Genomic DNA, 16,192 nt, shown 5'->3' with positions numbered 1-16,192 from the left:
TTCGTCGGGGAACAAATTAAATTATGTATTAAAATGGAGATATTAGAGTTAGTCGTTTAATTTCCGTTCCATGTTAATAAATGAGTATTTCTAATCATACAGCATTGCGCGAATTATTATTACAATGGAAGTTTGAATGAATGAATCTCCAAGAACCTAATTGAAATTCTCCTGTCTTGGAATTCCTTTACCGTACTAAATATAGTTTAATCGAAATACAAAAGCAAATCGCTAGTAGAACTTTGATCATCACAAATGCTTGCTTATTAAAAAATATGTGAAAGAAATTGTCGAATCTTTACTCAAATGTCTCTATCTTTACCCTGATATTAATATTCATATTCAGAATAGAATAGTTAGAAATAAATAATATTCAAATTATTACGTCATGATAGGTTCTGATAATCAATGTTCGACGGTAGTTTGCTAATGAAAAAGCACTGGGTCGGAACGTTCTACCTAAAAGCACTCGAGTCCGACTGAGCGAATCCGCTGTTATTCCGAGTAATGCCGTGTGTTTATGCACGCGAAGTAACTAAACTTACTTACCTACTCCTCAAACTGAATGATCCTAACCCTAACCACGTTCCTCACAACGATACTATATCTCTTCTGCTTGTTCGTTTGCTAGTTCGTACTACTACTGTGAATAATAATAAGATTCGACTCGTTAGAAGTTTCATTAGAGCTTTGTTGACCGTATCTAACTCAGGAGCTACGTCTTTTTCTTCTCTATTTATTTTACTAACTATTCCTTACAACAGAAACAAGTTTTCTACTGGTTCTTTCTGTATACACTTCTTTAGATCTTAATTGTCACAATGTTTTAACATCTTTCATTGCTCTTTTTTTATTGAAATTTTAAAATCACGTTTGAAGATTAATCCACTGAGAAACCAACGTACTTGATGCAATAATTAATTATAAAGAAGATATATTATAATTATGAAGATGATACAGTTAACAAACTTATTAAATACAAATGTTCATAAAGACCTGGCTTCAAATTCTTGGACAATATTAACATTAAAAGCATCTGCTGATTTATCTGAAATCTCTCTAAATGCAAATTTGCCTTCAAATTGTCTGATAATAACTATCAACAAGCTCTCGTGAAATTAACAAGAAAAGATATGCTTGAAGGAGGAGAAAGAAGTCGAGAAGGCCGGTTGAATAAAGGAGGAAACAAAGCAGCGAAAGGACGAGAAGAGGTGAATCATCGTGAAATGAAAAAAGAAAAAAGAAAAGAAAAAATCACGGGCGATCAACACGGGATGTAATTACTTGGCGAAGTACAAACGCGAGCACCTCCCTTTCTTCGTATTCACCATAAAAAATAATGGAGCCAGCTCTTCCATCTCGCAATTTGAATGCCGGTATGAATGGGCACTTACGCCTAGCTTCGAGTACAGCTGCCGAGAGATAAAAAGATATTCATGTTGCCAGCTCGAATTTCTCCTTCTCCGATTTTACCGGGCCCTTCCTTTCCTTCCTTTCTATCTTTTTTTCTAATTACTCCTCTAAAATTAAACGAATTTAAACGCAATCGCCAACAAAAAAAAGAGAGATAGAGCACTCCAAAAGGACAATAAATCATTATCTTCCTTGTCTTCTTAATTTCTTATATTTTTTTATATTTTTACTCGTAATTTTTACTGGCTACTCTCAATTTTTTAACATTAATAATTACAACAAAATATGAACAAAAGAATTTTAAGTTACACAAGTGTATAAATTATGGTTATGTTTGAACGTATAATATTGACAGAATTTTGGATGTATTGATTTACAAAGAACACAAAAAAATGTTGATGTACTTACATGAAAGAATGCATATTCTTGATTTATTATTCTGTTACTTCTATAATCCAAATATTACAGCATTATTTCACTAAAAAATGTTACAAAAGTTATGTCACACCTATTAAAAAATACGTTAAACTACGTCAAAGTACGTTAGAGAATATTCTATCGAAAATATCGATACTATCGATATATATGTACCTGTTTGGATGAAGTGATCACAGATGGCATTTACGCATCGTGTATCTTTTGTTTTACCCGCTTAGGAGGTTAACTCCTGAGGCCCATTCCTTTTATCATATATTTCTTTTGATGAGTGTCAAGTACTATGCACCAGTTAATTAATCTTTTACACGTTCTACGCATGCTGCGAAAAGATAAGATTATTCTTGTATAATTTCAAGACGTATCAATCAGTAAATTCAAAGTGACAATGATAAAATAAATTTTTAACAAAAGGTAATGTTATTTGTACGCCAGTGTTATATATTTTGCAAAAAACAATCTTTTCGAGATTATACAATATTCCCGAAGTAAATGAGCTTAACAGACTAAACATCGGAATCCTTTTTAAGATATCTCTTCAATACGCATCGTCGTGTGCGCACGCTTTGCGATAGCATTCACAATTCGTTGCCTGACGATAATAACGCACAGCAACGGGAGCAGGAGAGGCATCACAGCGCGCACAAACCTTTAGGCGATATAAGTTCTTCACAATGAAACCGGAAAATTAAATTCCAACCCTGCCAGTATTCAGCAACTCGCTGTACGCACCTCTGCCCCACTCACGCTTCTGTCACGTTACCATGAAAATATAAAGGGAAAGAAAGAGATCACCTACTTGTTAGAAATCTCCATTGATTTGGCCCTTTGTCGATGCGAAAATTCATCTCTACGCACGGATGAACGTATTCCACGTATTATGTCAAAGTATAGAATGTTCGATACAGGTTAGGTTTCGGTCAGGTTTACGCTTTCATTTCGCCTATTCTTGACAATTCTTTGTGCACAGCACTATGTACTTTAATAATATACTTTATCTTTTCTCTTCCAAATTGAACGACGTACATAAACGTGGGAAATAACTTTAGTCCAGCGCCACGAAACGGTGAAATTTCGCAATTATTTACTACGATACTCAATAATCGATATAATCTGTCATGTCGTGATCGATCTGCGATATTATCGTGCAGAAATATTAGTTTCACACAAAAAGAGAAGCATGCATAAATAAAATCCAATTAAATTAAATCGGCGTGATAGATATTCATGTGTACGATATAAATGAATATTCATTGGTGAAAACATTTTCGTAGAACACTGTTTTTTTCATAAATGGACCGAATCCTGTTCGTGCATGCTCGTGCCCCCACCTTTACACTAATTCGTGACGCAACCTTGTTGCACTGGGTGGGGGGAGGGTTTATTGTGTCGACGACAATCGAATTGTTAAGACGTGTGCCTTGCGTGATGTTTATTAACCGCGTATTACTTTTCATTGCTCGTATTTACTGTTATTTTCCTTTAATTAAGGTGCGTTTTTATTCTATTCTTCAATATAATGTATCATATGCTTATTTCAAAGTTTTGATTTCCTTTTATACGAAGATTAGGCGAAGCATCAAAGAGACGCCACGAAATTCGGAAGGACGCCATGACAGTTAACGATGGATTCAATAATTGTTCACCAAGTATGATAATATTTGATTTATTTTTGTGAAATCAGATGTATTTATACCTTTGTTTCCTTCGTTTTATTGAATAAGTAGTAACATTTGTTTAGTATTCGATAGATATTTGATTCCTATTTAATGACTGGCTCTACAATGACCTTCCATAGACAACCATGTCGATGACAACATTCTTTGTATTTAATCGTGAGTCACATGCATATTTCATGTTAATTATTAATTAAAATGTAAAAGTCTAATTTGAAATTTAATATCTAATGGATATCAGTCTTATTTCAAACTTTTCAAATAATTAAGACTGACTTAAAGAACAACTTGTAATATTTTATTTTTGTTGTACATTTTGTTATGATTTTTTTCAGTCTTGCCTTGTTTCGTGGAATTCGACAATCTCAACTTTATGATACAAGCTTCATAAGATCACAACAGTCCATGATATTCTTCGCATCTAACCGTGAGTCGTAAATATTTTTGTTTCTCTGGTCACTCAGTCATGTTATAAGATGAAAGATTCACATACGGGTGACTGATTGTATTGTGTATAATTCTTGACGAGCACAGTGACCATGTGTATTTACCCATGAATAGTAATATTTCTTTGTGCTTTATTTATCATTTCAAGATAGGTTTTCTCATGCATCGTATTTTTTTTTATTTTTTTCCAACAAGGAGATTGTCAAAGAAAACAGGAAGCATGCCAGTTGCTAATGATTTCCATTTGACTTGATTGAAAATCCATCCAGAGCATGGGAAGTTACTCATTACTTCTTTGCCACTGTGCTCGTTTGTAATTATTATTAGCTATTATGAATTATTTATATTATTATTATAGTAATCATTATAGTTATTTACATATTAAAAACATGTCAAATTGCTCAAATCGCGATTCTTTTTATTAGTTTTTCAGTTTGTATTAAAATCGTGAAATGAAAAATATTTATCGCATTAGAGTAACGTATACAATGATGATCGTGTTTGTTTTAATGTTACGAATCGTGAGATATCGCAATTGTTCTTAGCATTGTTAATACGTTTTAAAAATAAGCATAATTTTTACGATTTTAATGTCTGCATCGAATCGAACGATCGGAAACTTTATGGAGAATATGAAAAGCGTGAAAAGACCCAGCTGTTCCGGTTGTTCCGCGTCCGATAGATATTATTCGAGGAAAGAGGAAGCGCAACGTGGCCCGAAATAACGTCTCTAGCTGTACACGGGTGGCATGTATCGTGGTAAAAGTGAATTTGGGAACTCGCCCAAATGTTAGCTCATCGGTTAAATCCATGCGCGGGCGAGAGGTATTTAATATTGTGGCAGCAGAGGTGGTTGCGGTATAGGCAGCCGTGAGCTGCCAGGCGGACCCCTCTGTTTACCATATAGATGACTCGTTAGCGAATGTTAAATTACTGTATTTGCCTAGTGGAGATTTATCATTCATACCGCGGGCCAATCTACCCAGTCGTCGCGATAATAAGTCAGCTTCCATTCTCTCGTGTCTCCGTACTCCCCCTGCCTACAACCACTGTCTATCTGAAATACGCCCACGGCGTGATGCAGGTGGCAACCTCCATAACTGATTTACCACCGTACCGATTCTTCCATCGATTCCTCCTTGGAAATGGTCCGCGCTAATACCGTTTCCAGTCGTGTTCACGTGCCCCTTTCACGTGCACACGTCGTTCACGTTTCGATATTCCAGCCAACCAAACGTTGACACGTTTACGCGAAATTTCATTGTTACTCTTTCATTAACGTCCACGTGAATCAGTACGCATGTTTGACTCATATTTTTCAAATTGGTATTCTAATAAGTTTGGAACGGTATAATTGAGAACTGAGAGAAAATTTTTGGTGCGAACACATTTTTAGATATTTCATCTTTACAATTGCTACATACTTGGTACTTTAATTTAGAACAAACTAACAGGAAAAAATTGAACGAATTTAACGATTTATTTGCTGTACGAAGTAACTTGTACTAATTTCGGATCAGTAATGTTTTATAATTGAAAAAAACTCGACAATATTTTGCGCGATGTTTCAAATAAATTTTCTATTATACGGTTAAAAATTCATATTGATGGAAGCTCTATATTTTCGAAGTTAATAAACTTACGCGAGCGCATGGAAACGAAAGCTTCCGTTCACTTTCGATCTCTCGTACCGATTCGCTTCACGGTCGGCTCAGTGGCTTCCATCGACTTGGCGAGTAATAAATAACGATTTCGAACGTCAACCAAGAATTCGCCGCGGTCAAATTGATACCATAGATCAAGCTATGGAAAAATGGCCCCAGCATACCTAGCTCCGGCTCCTCTTTCGTTCGATAAAGCTTTATCGAAGAGCCATCTCTCGCTACCTTGGAAAAGACTTTTTCAGAGTTGGACCTTGAAAATTGATACTGTCATCTGAGTCTGCCGATGATAGACTTTCCACGCTTTATGGCTAAGTCTTGAGAGAAAGAGTCGTATAATTACGATAATAGCGTTCGTCAGGAATTTAATCTTTACAGAACAATTAGTTGCAAGATTATTTAGCAAAATTATTAGTAGCTTTATTAATACTTTGGACAAATATTAAATTCAACTTTGAATAAGATTTCAACGTTACTTTATTAATAGTTGAGACAGACATTAAGATAGATTTGCAATAGATTTTGAATTGTTATTCAAAAAATACAGTGAAATGTAAGAGTTAAAACGCTAAATTATTTCTGGAAAGGATTTAAAAATGATATCTCATTCGGTTCCGCTCCAAATTGGACATCCTCCAAATTACTACCAATTTTGGGACAGTATGTTGGCACGACGATACCAAGTGTGAAATATGCACTTACAGATTCAATTTCTCTACAATATATCCTATATTAAGAAATCTCGTTCAAAATATTGTCAAATATTACCCGTATTCTTTTTTTCAAAATTCAATCGGGTACATCGAACAGAGATTAATCGCATTGTGAATTCTTATCAAAATTTAAAGAATATAGCTAAAAAATTACATAGCAACTCGTTCCTATTTAATATTTTCGCGGTCTATTAAAAACGTTTCGCATTTATTCGCGGTGTAATTTTTGTACCTACAATCTTAACATACATTCATCTACATATACATGGTGGATAAATATCGTGGAAGTCGCGAAGCGTTAAAAACTTGAAACATTCGCAAGAGTCGCTTTGAACACTTTCCACTCTACCAAACAGCGTGGAAAATATATTTTTCACAGGAAATTTAAATCTAGCTAATGTCGAAATCTTTTCCAACGTGGAATTTAATTTAACAACACTGCAATTACCGTTGATGAGAAAATTACAAAAACCTTCTCTCAAAATTGTGAAAACATCGTCTTGTTTAATTAAATAATTGAATTCTTGCGAGGTTTTTTATTAATTTTATAAATACGAAAAGAACGAAGCTCTTCAAGAGCCCATTATAATGATTTACTTATTTTATTTTATACTATTGCAAGTACTTAAAAATTTTCAAAATAATTGCGATAATAACATTATATTACTTTAATGGCTTTAAAACGCCAGAACTAAAACTCACTCTTACGCAGTCTTTTTCCAAGGAAAGACTCAATTGCCATTCTTTTTTTTTTTTTTCTTTCTTTTCCTTTTCTCGCCTTTTTAATAAAAATCACTGTGTAGTCTGAAAAATGGAGAAAGAAAGAGGAACGTTGGTGGAGAAATGCGTGTCGAACGTTTTGCACTCTTAATGAGACTGTCATCAAAACTTAGACACGGCACGAGTACGTTGTTAATTCTGCACTACAATTTTACAGAAGCACCGGGGCCGCCCGTTTCCTAGCACTAATTGCAGTTATACTTTCATACGTTCAGGGGGTTGTCACAGCGTTTACCTCTGTCTTTCCTTTGAAGTATACTTCACGACCGAGGCAGGCACCCTCAGAGTCAAGGTGAAATTTAACGAGACCTCTGTCACGGGGGTAAAGATACAAAAGCTAAACGCGAGACGCGTCACAAACCTCATATAATTGGCCGAGAATTTAGCAGCCGGTAAACAAAGCGGATGCACTAGCCCGTGAAACCGCACTGTTTCTAGCTCGTGTGTTCGAGATTAAAGCGGTTTCCATATTCCACCAAAAATTTATTTCCACTTCTAATTTCCACCTTCAGAAATATATCTCCCTCATCTTTTTGTTTTACTAATGAAACATTTGAGCGTGATTGAACCTTAAATATCGCGTTAAACGAGCGACGAATTTTTTGTTGACAAGAAAATTTTTCCAATTCTATAGTTTAATTTTTACTTGGAAGTCTCGTATGAATTTCAAAGTGTGATCAAAACAAGGGGCTTTTAAGCAAAGTTTAAAATATTTAAGATTCACTTTGTATGATTTTATTTGGGAAGATGGATTGCGAAATGTCAACTGAGCAATGACTCTAGAAAGCAAGCAATAAAGGAGCGAGCTGGCCAATAAGTAGAACAGTCCTATATTGATCCGGCGACTGCTTTGATATTCTGCTCTGTTCTGCCAGGCACTAGTCGAAGGAAATTCAAATAATTTACGAATATCACGGCTGTGTTTTACTATTTCATACTTTTTTCGTACATTAACGGTTTCGTACATCAAACCAATTTTTCTTCAACGAGCTAATTAATCATCCAGTAGAGTCCTCCCTTTAACGAAACGCGTAGTCGAACAGGTAGATAAAGCTGTGAGGATCCATACCGTTGGCGCGGGAGACAAATCCAGGATGGCGGGCCTTTCTCGAAGGCAGGAAAACCTTGGAAGATTCGGAAGGTTGGGGTAAGAGCGAACCGCTGTACCATGCAATGGATCGGATTAAATATTATTATGAGGAAGAACGGGACGTGTCGTGGCTGGCACGGTACAGCCTTCGTTCCCCCGTCGATTCTTCCTTCGTTTCCCCTTAACCACCGCTAACCACCCCCCCAACTCTTCTCGTTCCTCTTCTTCTTCTTCTTCTTCTTCTTCTCGCCGCGTCTCGCCATTGAAGAAGAAGCTGCGCCCGAGCCTGTGTAGAAGCCCAAGTCTCGAAAGTTTCGCCCCCTTCCTCGACTGGTCCGCGCCATCAACTACACCGCGAGGAATGCATTTTTCATATCCTTGCGATATTATCGCTGCTGCTGCTGCTGCTGCTGCCGGTTGCTTGTATTAATCGGTTTTGGAAAGGGGAATAACGAAGGGGAAACTTGGCGGACGCGAATTCCGGAAAGAATTATGTAAACGGGTTGGTTGCTCGCGTATTAAACAAAGAGAATTGCCTAAGAGATGGCGGGTGGCGCGTCACTCGCGATTACACAAGAAAAAGTTTAATTAAATTAGATTATTGGGGAGTGTAACAGTTTGGACCTTGACTTTTAATTTAGGCTTGACGAAAGTTCTATAAAAAAATATCTGTCTAGATTTCTCTGAGAAATTATCACAAAGTCAGGTCATTGCAATACGAAATAAATTTTCGTAAAAATTGCCGTTTAACAACGAGGCCAGCGTCATAATGTAAATCGCGTTTCGGGTTGAAAATCATCTGATCTTTCCCTCCAGAAATGAGCATCGAACCTTAAGACAAAGCGGTCTTAAACGCGGCTGCATCGTTAAATAGGAATAGCCTGCTCAGCGCAGCGAGTTTCGATGATTCGATAATGAAATTTAAAGCAGCGGCAAGACAAAGGGTAAAAGGGAGAAGGAAATACTGGCGAGAGTTTCCTAAGCAGGGATAAGATGTCTGGGGCGGACCTCTGCGAATCCGACGACGACGAGTAATCCGAGCCTCCGGATATTTTAATCAGGTCGATACCGCGAGACAAGGATACCGGTCTTGTATTTACATATCAAAATTATTGGAGCTCTTTCCGCGGAATTATCGGGTGACTATCGTTCCCTGAGACGAAGCCTCCTCTTTCGCCTGCGAGGAGATCGTCTGCGATCCTTCTAACGACCAATCGGGACCACTCTCTGTTCCTCGGATATCGGTGGTTGGTTGTCGGGTACCAGACGAGAACAAGGAAGTCGTTTCCAAAGACGAGGAGAAAGATCTTGAAATTCCTTCGTTCTTTGGCGAGCGACTTTAATTACTCGTCGATAGTCTAGCCTCGTTTCTTTCTTTCTCGTCTCGGATTTTTTTCCCCGTTGCTGCTACGTTAGAATGTCGACGACCTCTACTTTATATAGCAGCGTTTCTATGGCAGGAAACAACACGGACACGTCCCAGACATCTCAATTAACTGTACAATTTTTCTAAATTGTAGAATATCTGTGTCAACGACGAGCTACTCCTCCTCTGTAGCTTCGTGTGTGGTAACTCTAAACTAGTTCGTTTCGAAGGATGAGCACACGACCTCGACGATAAGGGGTGAACGAACAATTAATAGCGAAGATGGAATAAGAAGCGCGCGAGAGTGGGCGGCAGGACCGAGTTATAATGACGAGGCATTAAATAACAACGAGAGAACCGTTAAGGGATGACGAGATAAAAACCTCGGTGGATCGTTAGCAGGCGTCTCGGCCATTTCTTATTCTCTCTCCGACTCTACTCTCTTCTCTCCCTTCGCTAAATGGACTCTTTCGCTCCTTGTCCAACTGATCTCCCTCCCCCCTTCAGCCCCTCTCTCCCTTTCTTTTGCCCGTCTCTCGCTCAGATTGAGATTTTCTCTCTCTTTATCCGAGAGAGAGAGAGGACTTGCCGCTCAATTCTCGCGCCCCTTAAAGAAACTTTTAATGTAATTGCCGCGGGACGTGAAAACCGCTGATACCGTTACCCCTGGCCCGAAGAAATCCGATCCGTGAAAATAAGTCGAGATAGCGTCCCACCTAAAATCCCACCCACTTACCCTCTTACGCTCTTGCCGTTTTCTTCGATCTTTCTTTTTCTCCCTTTCTCTTTCTTTCTCTCTCTCGCTCGCTCGCTCGCTCGCTTTGCGCCCCGTCCCTGTAGGCCTCCGATTTTCTTCCTTCTTTCGCTTCCAACCCCTCTTTGCCTCGCCGAAAAATTGTTTCATCTGCTCGAACGCCGAGTCTCGTTTAATTTCCAACTTGCTGGTTAGCCTGATAACCGGAGCACCGAGGCAGAGAGTAGCACTCTGATCGTGTTAAACCCATGATTTTCAGGTCGAATTACCAATGGCGGTTGATATCGGACGTTGGACGGATCGAGGAATATCAAATAGAACCAAATGAAATGCACTTGGACTAGATGAATTAAGGTAATACACTATCGTGCATTTTTCAGAAAATTTTGATATTTCATGCGGACTGTGAATTTTAAATTGTACATGTGCTATCAAGTTGCACGAACTAGTCCAACGTCTATTATTTTTTGTTCATTATTTTCCAATATCGGAGAAAACGTAGGATCTGTCCTAGGACTTTCGAGCACGTAGATTCCACGAGAAGAGACTTTTTTTCATTCTGTCGCTTACTTTGCCTCGGTTACTGTTCCACGTTATGGTTCCAGTAGCCTCGAAATAACAAACGATAAACTCGCTGTCGTAGGGATAATGAGATTAACAATCACTTGGTTCGCCAGAGCGCCGCGGCGGCGTTTTACAAAAAAAACTTGGGAACGTTGTACACTTTCCTTAAAGAGCGAGCCAAGCCAAGCAACTTCGTAATTGGAGCACCGTCTGTGTTAAATTGGAGATCATGGGTCGAGAGTTGATGCAATTTTGAGATAGCTTATTCAACTATTCCCCCTCCCTCCTCTTGCTCGCGGTAAGTGTTTTCGAGGGAACTTGCCTGAGCAATGGCCGGCCGCGATAACAGCGTTTTTCAAAGACCGCGTGATTCTCAGAATTATGTCGGCCAGGCTATTCGGCCGATCGATAATCTCCACTCGCGTCTACTCTGTGACTTTAAAAGATCGTGTTCTGTAAACAGTTCTCAGAGTGAAAACGTTTTCTTTAAAATGAAAACGGACGTCAGCTCGATCGAATTCGATGGAAGAAACTCAAGCTTTTTTTTTTTTAGTTTCGGAAAAAAAAAAGAATTGGGAATTTGAGAATCTAGGAGTGGAAAAATTTCGGATTTACCTCCGAACGCTCGTGTCGAACGGATCGTTTTTCCCCGCGTCCGGAAAAAAAAGCTCCTTAATTATTCCTAACGGATGGAAATAGCCTGTAGCGCGGTGTCGGTAGATTCGACAGAGCGTTTCGCCGGGCAGGTCTCGTCTAACAAAATTGCTCGTCGTCAGTCACTTTGTCGTCAATGACAGATTGGCGGCGCGTGGGTCGTGGCGTGACCGCTTCGACGCGCTGGAAACAAAACACCGACGCTTGTTTTTCAAACGATTTAGGCGTTGTTTGCCCGCTGCGGGGCGCATCAGAGCGCGAAAAAACGGGCCGTTTATTCCGTGGAAAATCTCGGAATTTTTCGGCCCCGCCGGGAATGAGCGGCACAGCGAGAATGGCAGGGGGAGGGGTCAAGCATTTGACACGCGACCAGACCGAAATTGATTGCGTTACACGTATCGTTACTTCCTTCGTCGACCGCGCGAACCAGCCCGCTCAGGTTTCAACGTTGCGTTCGTCCACGCCACACCTGCGCGCGGTCAGCTTCGAAACATAGTTATTCGAATAATTTCGAACATCGAGACACAAACGTCCATCTCGAATGTTCGCGCTCAAGAAATCGAGAACTTTCGCGTGTCTCTAAGTTTCCTCAAGTTCCCCGACTACCTAAATCTCGCGATTTCTCGAATTTAATCTAAATCTCCCGAGTTCCCCCCTAAGTTTCTAATTTTCCACGTGCTATATCTCTCGATTATATCGTTGATCCGCGAATCTGACTAACATGTACGTATCATTACTGTACGTAACTGTGTAGTAGTCTTGAGTACAGCAACGTCGTCGCTGTTTCTACGCTACACTTGCGCAAAGTAACGAAAAGAGGCTGGCTGCTGGTAGCGCCGAAATGCCTCTAACGATATTATTATACGGTTCATTTAAGTTAGATAACAACAACTGTATAGCCGTCGGTGGACGGGTGTAGCGAGGTAACGGGCAACGTGCTACAATATCCGCTACATCTCTCGCCTGCAGCCTAATTACTTTCCGGTCTCCGGCACCGGTACCAACGCTAACACCGTTCGTAGAAGGAGGGAGCCGCCGGAGTTACGGACACCACCGCCAACCCCCATCGACTTGCCGCTCATAACCTTCGGCATAACACTCGGCGTTACATCGCCAGGTAAACCTATTCGGTGCATGCTGAATCTCGTTTCGACGAGGATTTGAATTCGGAAACGCGCAAACGGGACACGGATTTAGAATTTTTCTTTATTTCTTTCTTACCAATCTTTATTACGGAGAAGATAGTAAATTTTAATTATCTACTGCTGCAACTGTCTGTTCTATTTGGAGGTGGAAATTTTGCAGAGAATCAACTGAAATTTGACAACGTGTACGGATGTCGATAAGAATCGAATTCTTTCGACTGTGGAAATTTGGAAACTAAGAGTACTCGGCAGTTTTGGAATTTTGAACATTTTTGAACAAAAGGGGACATTCGTGCGTTTCCTCTGTCCTATATTCGTTTTTCATTTGCCTACGGTTCACCGTCGCCTCGCAATCTCGGCCTTATCGCCATAAAATCCGAGATATATCAAAGGTCTCCTTAAGTCGAACTAACGAACGATCCGTGGAATCAGGTCGGACGAGTGTCTGAACGATTCGAGGGTGCAAAAAGCTCGGCCGTGAGGGAGAGGGAAGGCAGGCGTAGTATTGTAGGAACGAAGGGATGAGAAGGCTGGCCTGTTCTTTCCACTGCGCGGAGGAGATAGCAGGTATTATCGGGGAACTAATTAAACTGGGGCATGAGAAATAAAATAAAAGGAAGAAGGATTATCGTTCTCGAGATGGAGAACTACGCTTCGTTCCCAACATTTTCTAATGTTGAGCACGCGAGAGGAATCTAAATGAATATAGAACCGTGATTGTAAATTAGAGATTCAAGGAAAGGAGATTCATCCGTCTATAAATACTTCGACACCTGGCGGATGATCTGCATTCTTCGTGACACACGTCAACGACAAAATTGAATTGAATTGAGAATTTACAAGTGAAACAATTTAATCCCGAGTTATTATGCTTCCTCCCGGTACTGACGTATCAACCAGACGTACTAATTAGATCTAGTTAGCGTCGCACTCACGATCGCGTTTTATGAATTACGATGGAACAAAAATCGCGGATCTCATTCCCGAAAATTCAGCTTTGAAAAAAAAAAAAAAAAAAAAAAAAATGAAGAGACGGCAGAAACGCCGAGCGTAAAAACGGTGGCGCGTGATCGAAACGGTTCGCGGTTCGATTCGTTACAAACGGACGACAAATCCCGGCTTGTCTGGCCACGTTGAAAAAATAACGAGTATTTGGGATCGACGAGTTGCGGAATACGACGCGGGACAAAGACAGAGAAACAGGGCAGTCGACGGGGCATAACTCGGTCTCTGGCCTTCGCCGGTTCGACGAAAATTTCGTGTCGATTTTCCAGGGCAGCTTTCCAACGAAGAGAAAACGATTCCCACTACCACCACCACCACCACCACCGCCAGCACCGGTTCAAGTCGCGTGTTTGTTTTGGAAGTTGCGCACCGTCGCTTTCCAGACCACCGCAGCCGCCATCTCGACTCTTCACCCGGGCAACCGGCAATATCTCGTGTGCGTCCTGCTGCCACCCACCGTGCCGCGCCACCCGTCCGACGGTGGCCGGGTGAAAGAGCACCCTTTTGGGGTTTGTGATGCGTGCAGATGGCCGTGCAGAGGGAAATCACGCGTGGCTGCGCTCAACTGCACGGTTGCACCGAATACATGCCCGACCGCCGGGCCAAACGTTCGACCGACCAACACCAATTAAGCCAATGACGGTCTCCGACACCGATGATAATGGTAACGGTGCGCGCGTTTTCCGAACCCTATGTGCAGCCCCGTAACGAGACACCGAAGAATGTCCACCGCGATGGAAAAAAGATCGTGGATAGCCGATGGTTATGATTTACGTGGCCCTGGCGGTTTTCAACGCGCCCGAAAATACACGTTCCAGGTGTTGTAATTAACAGAGACGCGTTCGTAAAGATAAAGTCTTCTTTCAGGTATACATCTTTTTTTCAATCGTTGGGAATTGCATTCAAATAGTTTCCATAATTTTTGACTCCATTGATTTCAACGCGTAGACATTATTTGTGATTTTTGATGTTCAATCTACCGACGGACCTACCTGCGGAGGATTTCATTTGATAGATTCTCCTTTCCAAGTTCCACGTTGTGAAATAACAGTTTCGAAACCGGGAGATTTATAACCCCGGGATGGGAAATTTTCAAAGAGCGGGAATTGGAGCGGATCTTAAGAGCCTTAAATGTGTAGGCAGACTTTTTTGCAGGTTATATTAACTTGAATGTAACCTCCCTTCGGAGCAATGCTCGCGGCATACACATTCAGAGTTACAATTATAATTCTTTTCAGCACGAAAATTATCCAACACATTCGCATTCTTTGATTGAAATTCGTTCCGCGTTTTCTCTCTTTCTCTCTCTCTCTCTTTTGCTTTAACGCTAAAAATATAATTTCTTTCGCGAAGCATTCGAGTCAATAAAAATCTCGATTCCAGAAGGTAAAAGAAACTTTATACTTGTCTAGTAAAAATTGCAAATTTATCTGGAACTTTGCTATTAATCAAATCAGCCTCGAGAAAAATTTGATTATTTTGAATAAAATCGAACAATTTGTACGGATCCATCTCCTCGCTGCTCATAATGCAAAATACCTCGAAATTGAAATCGAAGGGAGTGCGAACGAAAGAAGAGGGGGAGATTGAATCGAAATTTGAAAGCGCAACGTTCTCGAAATAATTACGTATCTAAGGTAATTATCGCGCGCTGGATCGATATTCGCCGATTGAATGCTAGGATTCGCCATTGAAGCCGTTTCTCCCATTGGGCCTTGTACTCTCTTTAATAGACACTCTCTCTCCCGCCTTTAATCCGGATAATAGCGTTGCGAAGTAATTAAGCCCTTTGTCTTCTGTCTTCTTGTATTTAGTTACAAAGAAAACGTCAGGAAGCTTCGTGACTTGTTGCACGAACTGCCATATCATCCGATGGAGCGTCGTGTATAGTAGATAAAGCACCTTATTCGTCACAAAAGGACTTCCTATCTTTGTAATAGATCACCGGGAGACCCAAGCACCAAAGAACCAACGTGCTCTCCCAACCTAACTTTCTGCTGAAAAGTTTGTACCTTCGCCGCAGTTGAATTTCTGTTCTCGCCGCTTTCAAATGCTTTTAAACCGTAGTACGATCGTAGACAATTAATTGACGAATGATCTCTCAGTTGTTAATTATCCATCAAACGAGAGTTGAAAATTTAAAGAACCCGAAGAGCTCGATCAACAGTTGCAAATGATCAGAATTGTAGCAAACTTTAATTCGTCATCTGCCGTTTCACTTGCAAAATTAACACGTATGTTAAACACAGAGCGCAACGCGTATTTTATTCGATCGTGTAGCCCCCCCATCTGTTTGGAAAATTTATTTCTTATTACGCACGCCCTAGTCAAGCTTCTGTTCATTGTATCGCGCGGCAATGAATCCCAAAGGAGGGGTGGCAAAGCGCAGGATCGCCCTTACGTACCACTGGGAATCGCATAGTCGATTCGCCTACCAACGTTGTGAACTACCATTCAACACCATGCTCTCGCGTTCTTTAATCTCTATA

At 40.4% G+C, this 16,192-nt stretch overlaps 1 long non-coding RNA gene across 1 annotated transcript; it reads right to left on the bottom strand.

The window, feature by feature from the left end:
* Nucleotides 1-1,823: 1,823 nt before the first annotated feature.
* Nucleotides 1,824-2,891, bottom strand: LOC122535440. The gene is made up of 3 exons (XR_006308172.1): nucleotides 2,648-2,891; nucleotides 2,005-2,170; nucleotides 1,824-1,891 (listed from the first exon to the last, which is right to left on the bottom strand). It is a non-coding gene; the product is annotated as an uncharacterized LOC122535440 (long non-coding RNA).
* Between the last annotated feature and the right edge of the window lie 13,301 nt (nucleotides 2,892-16,192).

The sequence above is a fragment of the Frieseomelitta varia genome, unplaced genomic scaffold (genome assembly GCF_011392965.1).
Source record: "Frieseomelitta varia isolate USP_RPSP 00005682 unplaced genomic scaffold, Fvar_1.2 scaffold_722, whole genome shotgun sequence".
NCBI classification, from domain to species: Eukaryota; Metazoa; Arthropoda; class Insecta; order Hymenoptera; family Apidae; genus Frieseomelitta; species Frieseomelitta varia.
The sequence above is the reverse complement of the archived record's forward strand: the minus strand, read 5'-3'. Positions and strand labels throughout refer to the sequence as shown.